This window comes from Taurulus bubalis (assembly GCF_910589615.1).
Source record: "Taurulus bubalis genome assembly, chromosome: 16".
Taxonomy (NCBI): Eukaryota; Metazoa; Chordata; class Actinopteri; order Perciformes; family Cottidae; genus Taurulus; species Taurulus bubalis.
In genome coordinates this window covers 20,450,529-20,464,289 of record NC_136604.1, presented here as the reverse complement: position 1 = coordinate 20,464,289, position 13,761 = coordinate 20,450,529, and positions in this window count along the sequence as shown.

Genomic DNA, 13,761 nt, shown 5'->3' with positions numbered 1-13,761 from the left:
GACGAAGCAGGGCGGAGGACGAGAGGGTGGAAAACAGAGCAGAAGAAGAAGAAGAAGAAGAAGAAGAAGAAGAAGAAGAAGAAGAAGAAGAAGAAGAAGAAGAAGAAGAGAGAGACATAGTGTATATTGACGTACAAACGCAGCTCACTGTGTGTATTTATACACATATACAGTATACAGGTGCAGACTCTAGGCATTCCTTTTGATCATATATATGTGTGTGTGTGTGTGTGTGTGTGTGTGTGTGTGTGTGTGTGTGTGTGTGTGTGTGTGTGTGTGTGTGCATGGGAGGAAAAGTTGAGCTGCAGAGACTTGATGAAAACCCTGCCATGTGGGGAATTTTGTAAGAGATCACAGTATCGCACTAGATCACTTGAAAGACGTGTCATGGCACAGCGCGGCATAATGCGACACCTCTAATACACACACACACACACACACACACACACACACACACACACGCACACATCTATCTTCCTTCCTCCCTTGGGTTTCATCACACCTCATTTAATGAACACTGCACATGTCCTATAGAGCCCATATTTGCATGAATACAGGTGGAACATTGTCTGATGGGTTTGTGAGGTCGCTGCTGGCCGGTGACGACCGTTATGTCATAAGTTCATGCGTTTAGCCCCTCATCACATTTACTCATGTTCGGTAATCTCGGGCATGTCACACTCAGCGGCTTGACGGGAGCCGTGGCTTAGCAGAGACTGAGTATATATGTGTGGTAATGGGATTGAGCTCATGATGGTAAATCCAGTCACATCAATGGCATTGCCTCCTTTTAATTTTCTAGTAATGTGGCCTTTGATTGTGATAATCTTGTCACTGGCTCAAAAGTAATTTGGTCATAAAAAAAAAAGTAGATTTTCCCAAGTGATCAGCGACTGGAAGTTAGATAACGATAATAGTTCCAGTGTTTGAGTTTAATTGTTTTTTATATATATTATTAAATCAATACTGATCAATTCAATTACACTATTTTTGACGTCTTGGAAATTGTTTACTAGCTTAACTTACTAGAGGACAATTCCCATTTTAAATCCGTCCGTTTAATATACAGCTAACCTTTGTTCAAATACAAAAATCTACTTAGAGCATCAGAAGCAAACTACGTCATATGTTGTTTGTTTAATATTACCAAACACTTTTTAAACCACATCATAATAACAACAAGTGATATGTTCTGCAGGCAGTGATCACATAATTAAACTTTAAAAAAAAAAAATACTTTATGAATTAAGCAAAAGAGATGTTAGGTGTAACATTAGTGTGCTTTATAAGGGCTGGAAGCTGATTTGTGACCCCTCTGTTTCTAGTCTCAATGCTATGCTAAGCTAAGCTAGCAGGCTCCTGCTTCATAGTGAACGGTAGGAGAGTGGATCTTCTTTTCTAACTCTTGGCAAGAAGGTGAATTTGGGTATTTCACAAAAATGTCAAACTATTGCTTTCAAGGAAATTCTCAAAGAAAATGTTTTCCATTTGCTTCCAGAAAATCCATCCCATTCCTCCATTCCTAGTTTTTTCTTCAGAAATGTTGAGACTTTCAAGTTACATATTGTTGAGGATTCCCTTTCTCTGTCTAATCCTTTGTTTACGTCTGGTCTCTCCCTCCCCTGCCTCGTATCTTCCCCTCCATCCTGTGTATTGACTCCCTGCAAGGTCGGTCTGTTTACCGAGAATGTAAACAGTGGAATGAACGCCCGGGTCGCTGTCAGGGTCACTTTCTCGACATCCTCTCCTCTCAACCCACCATCCATCCCTCATCCCTGCGCTCCCCGCGGCCCCGTGGCCCCGTCCTTCCCTTGCCCCCTGATTATGTGCTGGTAATGAGAGGTCTAGACATGCTTGATCGGGATTAAGGCCCAGGAAGGCAGGCAGGCAGAGCCAGGTCAAGCTAGCAGAGAGGCGGCTTTAGCTCGGACACATGCAGCCCTGTGGGTCTGGGATGGGCCCCAAAAGGCCTAGCCAGAGGTTTTTGAGGAACGTTTTAGGGTCATGGAGAGGGAGAGCAATGAGGAGATAGAGGGGATGAACTAACGGAGCCATTATAGAAGTCCTAGTTTCTCTGTGTACTGATGCTCCACTGGTGCACCAATATTAGGAAACAACAGACTAGTAGTGCGATGGGATGGCTCTGTGTATTTCGTGTACCAAGGGTGCATGGATGGAGGAAAAGGTGCATAAAAATAGCTGATTGGAAACCTAATAATGCCTCAAAAGAAGCAGGACAAGCCATCGCCTCCAGCGAGAGATGATGTTACATTTCGCCTGAATTCTAATATGTTTTCTTTAATGAGAAAGGTGAACGATTGAACCCTTGGAGACTGTCATCTGTGCTTCATTTGCGATGCATTTGAAGTATAGCCATGACATTTTAACCCTTCCATCTGTGTGTTTATTGACTCTTTTCCCATTCAGGTGCATGCAAATCATGCATGGGAGTGTGTTTGAGGTACGGGACACCAGCTGTTGACATAGGTGGCTTTCTGTCCACTGGGAGTAATAAAGAAGAAGCAACACATTGCCGGCATCCAATTCCCATCCTCAGAGCCTCCAGATGGATCTAATTTATGAGTATTTGTAAACATCCAGGAGAAGACGCCGAGACCGACAGTGGGGATGTCCGGGACGTGACTAGACACCTCTGTGAAAATATATAGACTAGCTGGGGAAGCATCTTCCAGCAGGATGATCATTCTGAATGTAACCCTCAGCACCTTCTTTTGGGGATTAGGATGGTCCAGGACGGTCAGTGCATCTCCCCAGGTCACCTTGTGTGGGATCCCTGAGGCACTTAGATACAGAGTACAAGGTGAAGGTTAGCTGAAGGAATATTATTCACTTTCATGAGTAACAGGCACACAAAAAGGTACAGCATATCCACAAGTTTGGCAAATTCTGACAGTAGTTTAAAAAAAACAACCGAATTTTAGGCCTCTGCTCGAAAATATCATACCCAAAATAAAAAGGGTGTATCTCTGAAACCACTACGGCTATTTGAATACTTTTGGTGTTATTATGAAAGGCTACACATGTGATTTTCTGTTCAGATGTGTAAAGATTAGTCTGTATGTTATTAGTTAAGAGTAAATGAAGATTAAAAACACAACAAAAATGAAAAGGTTTCAGGTCCGTCTAGAAAAAAATCACTTCCAGGATGATTATTTCTTTGGAATGATGCAGCTGTAAGGTCCAACTCTAACCCAAATCATAGCTCAATATGTGAACATTCTCTAACCCAAATCATAGCTCAATATGTGAACATTCTCTAACCCAAATCTTAGCACAATATGTGAACATTCTCTAACCCAAATCTTAGCACAATATGTGAACATTCTCTAACCCAAATCATAGCTCAATATGTGAACATTCTCTCTGCAAAGGTTGACTTTGATAAAGTGAAGCAGAACAAAGTTAAAGAGGGTTTTAGTTCAGAAAATTCAGGGGAGAATTCATTGGGGCCCATTTGGGCTATTTGAATTTTCTCATGTACCAAGCCATATATTTCACTTGTATATTACTTATGGTGTTCAATACATCCAAATACAGCAGTTTTGAGCTTAAAAAAATAAATAGCATAAAACAACCTATGATTTACAGTTTTATATAACTATATTTCCCCCCTTTAAAATTCAAAAATACATATTTTTAAAAGGAAACCTGCTAAATAGGATGTATTGGCAGAAATGAAATATTATATTTATATATATTAATATATTATGTTTTCCTATCTACACAAGGAGTCCGTCATGTGGCTCCACCAAAACCAAACACTGGCTCACGAGAGGGCCAATCACGTTGAAGTGGCAGCTTGAATCTGGTGGCGCTGCTACAGTCACCTGAAGGCCGTCGTAGATTCTCCTACAGCCTTGCATTGGGAGGGATGGGGGTCAAGCATCGGGGATAATGAGCGTAATTAGAGAGTACTTTTCTGCTGTGGAGCATCTCGTCCGACGTGAAAATGGCGGTGTTGGCTTTCTCAGGCGCACCTCTGTGACAGACTGTGATAGACTAAAACACTTGAAAGACTTGAAAAAAACACACATTCACACGTTCCTCCCCATTCACAGCTCTCTCTCCTCACACACACACACACACACACACACACACACACACGGGGACTCTGAGGGAATGATAACAAAGACATGTTAATGCATGCTAATGATGTCATTATCTCCTGACGAGTGCAAATGGAGCGAGAGATTAACACCGACGCAACAGGGAATGAGGTGTGGGTTCACCGGCGCGGAGGTGTGTGAGCCGTGTGTGAGGAGGTCGCTACGTCTATGTATGGAAGGCTGTGGAGTACGGATGTGGAGACAGGAGCGGGTTACACGGATGTGGTCTTTTCCAGACTTCCCCTGGAACTTCGACCTCCTCCTCTTTCTGCCGAGCGTCCGACAGGAAGTCACACGGAGGGGGTCCTCTGTGGATGTGTGTTTGTTAGTCCTACCTCCCAAACAGACCACTTGTTTCTTTCATTTTCTCTGGACAGTGCATGCATTTCAGCTGAGTTGCCCCATTCACCTGCATCCATTTGTCATTTAACTGCCACCACGGCTGCAGACGCTGACGCCTGCTCGCCGTTATCGCTGCGCTCATGCAGTCGCGTGCTTTCACGAGCTTGCATCATGAACTCCCACACATGCGGGCCTACACACACTCGCTCCTCTCCAAGAGAGATATCTCTTAAAGGAACACAGCAGGGGTTTTAGGACATTTTCCATGGGTTCACTTCCCTGTTAAATGGTGAAAGCACGGTCACCAAAGCTCACACGTGAGTTCCTTTTAAGTTCAACCTTTGTGTCGAAAGGTGTTTTCGGACCAAACTGTTATGGGGAGCTCCCCCGAGGACATCACATGTTTTCCTTACATCTTTGGTGTATTAACAGGATTTTAAAGATGGTGGTCGCCGATGCTTCATTGGCTCAATCGCCACAGCAACAATGGGTGTTCTTAGAACCCACCGGTCCGAAAGCGCTTTCAGTGTCCGTTATTAAAACCTTTGATATGTCTGTGTGTCGTAATGGACACTTTTTTAAAAATCTTTAAATGATGCGTCAGGTCAATAGACATCAAACAGCAAAAGCAGAGGTTTTTATTTATGACTTTTCTCATGACTGCATTCCATTACGAGGAGCCAGCTCCAGGGTCCTTGTATTGGGCATACTGGCTAACTGGCAACGCCCACTGGGATGCCTAATGGAACTGAGCCATCATTAGTTTCACCTGCTTTTCCTGCTAAGTCAAAACGTCTCCCGTGGCTGATCGTTGTCGCACATGTTCAGCTGTGTGGGACTATATCAGTTGCTCTGAACGTCTAACAATAATGTGGGTGGGTTTCAAATGGAGCCCATTAAAAAGCCCGGAGAGTCTCATCGTGACGCTAAAGGGTACCTCGGTGAGACCGGGTCGACTTCTCAATGTTAAGCACTTCGCTCCAATGCGATCATAACTTAGAAATGACGGCCTAAACGTAAAAGATAGTAAGCCTGTTAATTAAAGAGTTCTTGCATGTCACTGGTAGCAGACCCAATTATATATATATATATATATATATATATATATATATATATATATGTATGTATGTGTGTAACTCAGCATTGTAGATTATTTTCTTTGACTGTTTTTACAGTTTATTATTTATATTGTTTTGATTTTTTACTATGTCTCTTGCGTGCACTATGGGACTAATACAGGAATATCTAATCTAATCTAATCTAAAGCGCCGTGTGGAGCTGGTCAGCTCCACAGGAGGGGAATGTCGTCGCCGCCGGTTGAAACCGGAGCGGCTGAATCACGGTGGTGGAGCAAACACACGGTCGCTCACCTGAAATCGTTCCCTGAAAATAAAACCCCGGGTTCGTCGGCTGCTTTGACTCGTTATCGTGGAACAAAAGGGGGTGTATTTCGGCAGAATGCAAATTAGTGGCTGTCATTCCCCCACCCCACTGCTCCCAGAGAGCTGCCAGGGCTGTCACTCCACCCTGATGTCTATATTTTCCTCTCCCACCCGCTTCCCCTCATCCTGCCTGATGAATTTCCAGTCTGTCAGACCCCTCCATCTGCACTCTACTCCGTCTCCTCCCTCCATCCTGCTCTCTCTCTATCATTTATGGCCTATACTCCCGAGCTGCTACCCAGGCTTTCGGCTGAGGCTTGGTCGGTGTGGGTGGTGGTGGTGGTGGTGGTGGTGGGGTGGGAGCTGGATGGTTTTTGCACGTTTTCAAGCAATCTGAAATATTCATGTATGTGTGCCCGTGTCCCAGTGTGAGAGCGACTTCACGTGTACCCCTCCTTCATCTTCGCATATACACGTATGTGTGCATCTTCATGTCTGTGGCACGCCGCATAGACTAGCTGCTTGAGAAGAGGTCTACACGTGTTGATTTGTGTGTGTACTTTTTGTGCGCGTGCGCCGCGTTTTATTTTTTTTGCCAGGTGATGCGTAAAGCCCTGTCGTTTGATTTAGCTCCCAAAATAAGACTCGGCACATCAATTACCCATGAGCTGCTTCTGCACGCGCTCACACGACCGACCCGAGGAGGAATTAGCAGCGCGGGCCTCTCTTATTCGCCGTAGTAAAATGCAGTGCACATTTTTAGCCCCACATGCAGTCTTAATCTAAATTTAAAAAAACAGCAGTTGGAGGATCTCTTAAAACACGTGAGTATGAAGATTCAACCCAATGTGCGGACGTTTCCTTCAACAAAAAATGCAGTTTTAAGTCTTTCGAAATGATTACAATCGCAAAGCCAACATGTATAATGCATTTAAAGTTTTATTTATTAAATCATTCTCGTTGTCTGCAGGAAACACAGCGTTACAGCGAGTGATGCACTTGTCACTTATTGCCTCTCCGTCGCTCCATGACCCACATGGGTTTTCACAGAGCTGTCAACCGTGAGTTCACTCCTCTATCTTTGCCGCCCATCTCTTCGTCCTCCAAGGTTTACAGACCAGCTGATCCCCTTTTCTTCATCTGTCTCTGATTTTTCTTCTTCGCCACAGCCTGTTAGATCTCTCTCTCTTCCTTTCTAGCTCCCACAAATACACACACACACAAAAAACACAAATTGACATGCACACCCCCCCCTCCAATTTCCCAGCCGTCTCTCCCCTCTGTTTCCCTCGACCTCCCAAACCCCTCAACTGCCCTTCTAGCCCCCCGCACCCCCCATCAGGAGTCGACCGGAGGCAGCAGCCGGTACATGTATAGCCAGTTGCTATGTGGGCGCCATGACAACCGTCATGAATTCGACATGGCGCTCACGTATCCAGGCGGATGTGAGCCTGTGTGGATGCAAGCGCTTCTAATGGCGCTCACGTATCTCGGGGATGAAACTCTCGGGGGGTTTGGTATAGATTTAGATTTGTCTTCCTCTTTTTATACACTGTGTGTAAATATGTGTGTGTGTGTGTGTGTGTGTGTGTGTGTGTGTGTGTGTGTGTGTGTGTGTGTGTGTGTGTGTGTGTGTGTACATTCATGTATATCATTGTAATTGTCACATACGGATGTGAAAGTAACTGCATAACTGTCCGTCCCACCAGTATTGATCGCAGATTGTTGCAGAACGTTTAACCCGTATGAAGAAAAGACGGATACATTAAAGTAGATATGATCTCAAACCTTCATAAATTAGCAGGGATTCCTGTGGGAAACACAGCAGGGTGCTAATTGACCGTCTCAAGACGTGCTTCAGGCTTTTCATGATTAAAATAAAGTGCTGTCCAGGACATTTGAAAGTGGAAGCCATATTCTGACATCCCACCATCATTTATGCTCCTGCCATGTTGATACAAATGATCCACATACTTTTCTGATAGGATCATCTTCATCTCTCGTCTTCACAGTAAAAGCCCTCGCAAAACTATGACGAAGCACGGAGGTGCTGCTGGACCGATAACTTCTCTCTCCTCAACACATTACATGCACAAACATGCATTAAAGGTATCTGCATAATACATTATATTAGTAAAAACTACCTAGAACACCGGTGCCCACTCTTGAACAATTGTATTATTGTTTGACTCAATATGCAAAACAATTCTCTTCAGAAATTCTGCAAGTTTTCCCTCAGTCCTCTTCCCCTTAAACATAAAACATTGGTCAACAAGGAAGTAGTATTGGTCAACAAGGAAGTACTCATCATTTGAATGACTGAGAATGTCAATCTCATCGTAAAATCCCACTACCTAAAATGTTTCTTTTTCCCCTCGGGTTACAAAATGCTTCATCCTTTTCAAAACCAACCAAGGCCCAAAACAGAGCAGATGAAAACCAAATCTGAGCAGTTAACAGGCGACAGTTGTGCAGAACAAAACCAAACCAAACCAGACCAGTAGAAACCAGTACCGACAACCTAAGCCCAGTACTGACCAGTCAGCCTCCACAGACATCAGCCATATTCAGAGCAGCTCAGGCCGACTAACGACTGTGCTGCTTTACTGTAATCTGTCTTTACGGCGGTCCTGCCAACCAGGGCACTTTGTGTGCCCCTCTTACCAGCAAGGCCAACTAATAGGTCTGGGAGGATTAACCCCCACCCACCCACACACACACACACACTGAAAATAATGTTCGCACCAATACACCAAGAATTCATACATTCCGGTTTATCACAGGCGCACTCATGATCATACACAAACACCCTCCCACACTTATTCACACACACTGTTTTGCAACACCGGGTGCCCAAGGAATTACAGGATACAGTTTGAAGGTTGGAGGCCTCGTGCTCTAAATAAAAACATCTCATCTCCTCCTTTTGTTATGTAACTAGTCGAGAAAGGCAGCGGGGATATGCAACGCAGAATTACACTTAAAAAAGGACAATAAAATATAAAGATTATTACTTTTTTCTCTATTTTCCCAGTCTGTGAGGTCAATTTCACGATCGACATGTGTTTTGCAAACATGTGATTTTCCCACCACACTTATTAGGAGTTTCTAAATGCACCCTTCATGGGTGGAAGTTAGTCGGCCTGCACACGTGCATCTGTTAGTGTCAGCGATTAGATGCCTCATAAACCTCTTGATGTGTGTGTGGGGGAGACAAAAAGATTGAGGGTTTAACACTTTTGCATGCGCTTGGAAATAATGTGTGTGTGTTTTCTTTCTAGTTCTTCCTCTGCAAAAAAGCAGCGTACACACAGGACACACTTCCTCCACATGACAGGAGTAACTGATCACGTCTTCAAACTTCAAAAGAGTCTACGAGCTCACAAAGACGCCGCCACCCCTCTCACCTCCTAGACTGCCTTCACACACACACATACACTCACACACACACACACATGACAGTGAAATGCCTTTGGGTTCACTTTGTCATTATCAAGTGACAAATGACCTTGTGAGTGGCTGCTACATTAAAATGGAATGTGTTTTTCAAAGCTGGAGGGAATAGACCCTGCAAGCGTCAGTCAAGGCTCGGGAAGTTTGGACAAATTATAGAAACACACACACACACACACGCACACACACAGTGCCCTATACTTGGCATTTAACTCCATATTAATGCAGTGCAGTAGGCCGTGTAAATGTATTTCTTTATACAATAACATTGACGGACAAATCCCTCAAAACTTCGGGCCACATTTTGAAGGCAAAGTGGACCAATGACTGACAGGATCACAGCGGCAAAAAGTATGTGAACACCTGATCTTTACCCCCTAAAATAAGTGAAATAAATCTCATCACGGAATCACAGGCAGCTTCCACGCCTCCGGTTTCAGTCAGAAAAGATTCACGAGATTTTGGAACCTGTCTGCAGAGATTTGCGCCCATTCAGTCACGAGCGCCTTGATGAGGTCTCAGTTGTCATGAAATTGTGGATGCTATAACTTTTTCTGAAGTTTAGCCTGAGAGATCATCACTCGTGTTCACTTTCATTTCCCATCTTTTCCTTCATCTTCCTCCTGTGGAACGTTCAGTGTGTTTCGTCCCACTGGTTCAACAAAGCTCAAGCATAATGTTGTCTTGTTTTCACGGTGAGGATGGAGTTTATTAGAAATGGCACACTGAAACTCTTGGGAAGAAGTTATTTCATGATCCTCTTTACTTGTTGTTGTCCTGTTGCTTTTTCTGCCAAGCTACCGCTTCAGTGCACAAAAAGCTCCTATTGTATTGCTTTTATTTTTTATTTCTATCCAGCAGCTCTTAGAGAGCCTGGTGAGTGTCAGAACAAGGATCTGGGATCAGCGCACAGGAGGATTGGCCCCGCTAATAATGCCAAATGCTGGATAAACATGCATTAGACTTCTTGCAGATTTCTTGAAAGTTGCCATCACCAGCTAAATTTTCTAGGCCGTGTGCTGCAAGAAGAAAAACAACCCTCTGAGCAAAAGCTTTGACGATGCACCTGCCAATTGATCAGCTGATTACTTTGGAATGAATCAGAACAAACTCTTTTCCACATTGTTTTTGCTTTGTCATTTGGATTATTCTTATTAATCTCTTCTCTGTAATCCTCTTGGTCTTCTGTCCAGATGCTGAATGGCTCCCAACCCGTGGGTCTGGGTTCCTCCAATAGGAACATAGATCTAAAGGTTCACAAGAGGATTAGTCGAATAAAGACAAAACTAACTTTTTTTAAATATTGGATAGTCTCTTTGTAGCCTGGTTCCAGACTTCTGAACTTCCTCTTCCTCTCGCTTCTCCTCTCTTCCTTCCATCTTCTTCGGGTCCCGAGGGAATCCTCCGTGCTTTACGGCGGATTCCCAATCGAAGCTTCCCCACAACACATTCTGGAAGGCGGGACGAGCTACAAGCAGTTCAAGCCTTGCATATCAATCATGTTTTCCTCTAATAAATATTTAAAACGTTTATTTTTTATGCTTGTTAGTGAAAGCTAGCAAAAAAAGAAATATAAAATAAAAGTGCAGATGACTTTGACGCTGCTGGACTTGTTTGTTGTAAGTCAAACCAACGGAAACATGTCTCTGATCCGAGTGAAACGCGTTAGCTGCTACGTTTGGGCATCGCAGTCGAAAAATGATTCCAGCAGGACGGATCTGTAGCTTGCTAGCTTGTAGATTGGTAGATTGGTGAGGGCAAAACCAAACTAACCTTGGTCAACTGCCCACAACTCGTAAAAATTGGGTTGCAATTAGCTTTATTTTACGTCGTCACAAGCCAAGAACAATGTTGAAGCACACACATGCAACAACTATACTTATATGCACATCGGCTAACGCACAAATGAACACTTTACCAGTGCTGTTTAAGTCTCTTTTGTACACTCTTGTAGTGTCCTTCACTCATTCCCACCAGAGCCTTTTGCAGTGTTCGACAAATCAATTAACTGACAAAGAGTGTTGTGCAACAAGCAACAGGTACTAGCTAAAGACAGTTCCTATGTGAATCAAGCACCTGCTTTCTATTGACTAAATGGAATTAATGGTGTTATTCTCAGAAATGAGTGGAGGAAAGTGGAGGAAAAGGAAGAGGAACAATGGAAGACCCCTTTGCTAAAAGATCGCCAGAGGTCCTATGTACCATCTGTGAGAGGAAAGACGCCTGAGGGCTGTGGGTCTTTTTGTGCATTTGTGTATTTTGGGATTTCTGTGTGAACCCTTCAGGTTTCGCAGTACAAAGACAGATAGATGTACATGTTATTTATTGGCGTTATCGTAGGACAGAAGATGTTTCCGAATGTCACACGTGGTTCCAGCAGTGTCGTATTACCAGATTACACGGAGCCATGCAGAATGAAGGAGAGCGGTGACTATGTTTAAATGTCAGCGCTATCACAAACACTCTGCAATTACACCAGCAATAGCGTGGCGGAGCCGAGCTGCAGCTCGGTGTCCCTGTTCAGTATCCGACTGTGATCCCATTTTCATGCAGGTCACAGTTGTGTGTTCCCAACTACAAGGACATTTGATTTCCAAAGTGAAGGAATCGAAATGATGTTGTTTTTTGTCTCCGCTCACTACTTCCTAAGGCCACACACACAAAAATGCAGGGAGATTGCACAAAAACAAACAAAAACAGTGTCTGTCCAGTGGTTTCTGCTGCCAAAACCTACACCGCTGCTACCGCTGCAGCACCACCAGTGTGTGTGTGTGTGTGTGTGTGTGTGTGTGTGTGTGTGTGTGTGTGTGTGATGGAAGGTTAGAGGGAGTGTCATATTTTGATTTCTGTTAACATAACACTTTTATAGCACTGGCCACGTGAAGTGAAGCTGACCATTAGATTTGGGGGGAAAAAATGTCAGGAATCTTCCTCAAATACCCAAAATCTGTATGTTTTTTACTTCTCAGGTCAAAGAAAAAAAAAAAAATTGGTTTGACATTTTGGGAAACGTTCATATACGTCGGCTGAAGTAGCTTCAACACAAAGACTGTAAACAGGTGGGATCTTGGACGAAGCTGTAGTCGGACTATTTCTTGGTCTAAAGTCTCCGCCGGTTGTCTGGCAACCTCATGTTGATAATAAGCACCCAGGAGCTCACTGCTCCCAAAAAATAGTCTGGCACACAACCCCCTTGTCATTTTTACCCTTTGGTTTTTGTACAAATGTAAATTAGAGAGCCAACCCATTGGCTCCCTCAACAAAAAGTAAATGAGATTTTTCCATTAATGAGACTTGCACTTTTTGTTCATCGAGATAATCTTCACAAAGTAACACCACTTTATGGTTGTTGAAGCGTCAATGCAATCGCCGGAAGTAAAACACTAACATTAGTCTACAAACACGTTTTTTACGGTTGAATTTTGTCGCAGAACAAACGTTAAAATCTCTTCAGCTTATGTAAACCACAGACCTTATTTCAAAAACCCATTAAATTTCTGAGTATTAGCACTCTGCATCACTCGGCTTGCTTTACCCATTTCCAGTCTTTATGCTAAGCTAATCGGCTGCTGACTGCAGCTGAATGTTTATCATACAAATGAGAGCGATGGTTTATCAATCTCTCATCTAAAAAGGTCCCTTCTTCACAAGCCTGCTGAACTACCTGGAATTCAGACCCTCTTGATTCTCGTATCTTTCTCAGTTTAGAATCTACAAATTTTTGTCTCAAATGTTCATCTTCTTGGCAGAGTTTCCCCATACGGGTGTGTCTTGAGTCTGACGTTTAGTTTCAAAGAAAGACATGTCCTGGGGAAAAATATGTGGGCATGCCGTACAGTATTTTTTGCTGGTTTTGGTCTTCACTCTCATTCAAATGTCCGGGCAATAATATTCAAATAAGAGAGGAAAGAAACAAACAGCCTCACAGCGTAATCATCCATGACAGTCACATGAACTTTGAAACTTACAAATATCCAAGGGGAACATTGGCAGTTATTGTTTCACACTTGCCTTTCATTCATGGATTTTGGAGATGAAAAAAATCTCTTTAACATATCTTGTCACTCTCAGTTTGATCCAATTTGACAAAAACATGTGAAAATGTGTCTGTGAGCTTTGTCCTCATCGAGCGGCCGATCGGGATGTTTATCGAGACTAAAGATGTTGGATGAGTCCAACGTGTTCCCATAAGGTGTGAGCGAAGCTGTTTATGTGTTTATGAACCAGCTCTGACGAGTGTGCAAAGTCAGCTGTTTGTTTGTGGTGATAAAAACCACAGGGCCAAACATGTTTGTGTCCACTGGTTCAGGAACATTTTACAAAACAGCTCAACTGCAGATTTTCTGTGGGAGTTGACACTGTGTGGATTTGTGGCAAAGACAGAAGACATCTTCCTTCAAAAATAACTACCGTAAAAGCCGGGTTACAAGCCGCTACTACCTTGTGTGGTTGTCCCC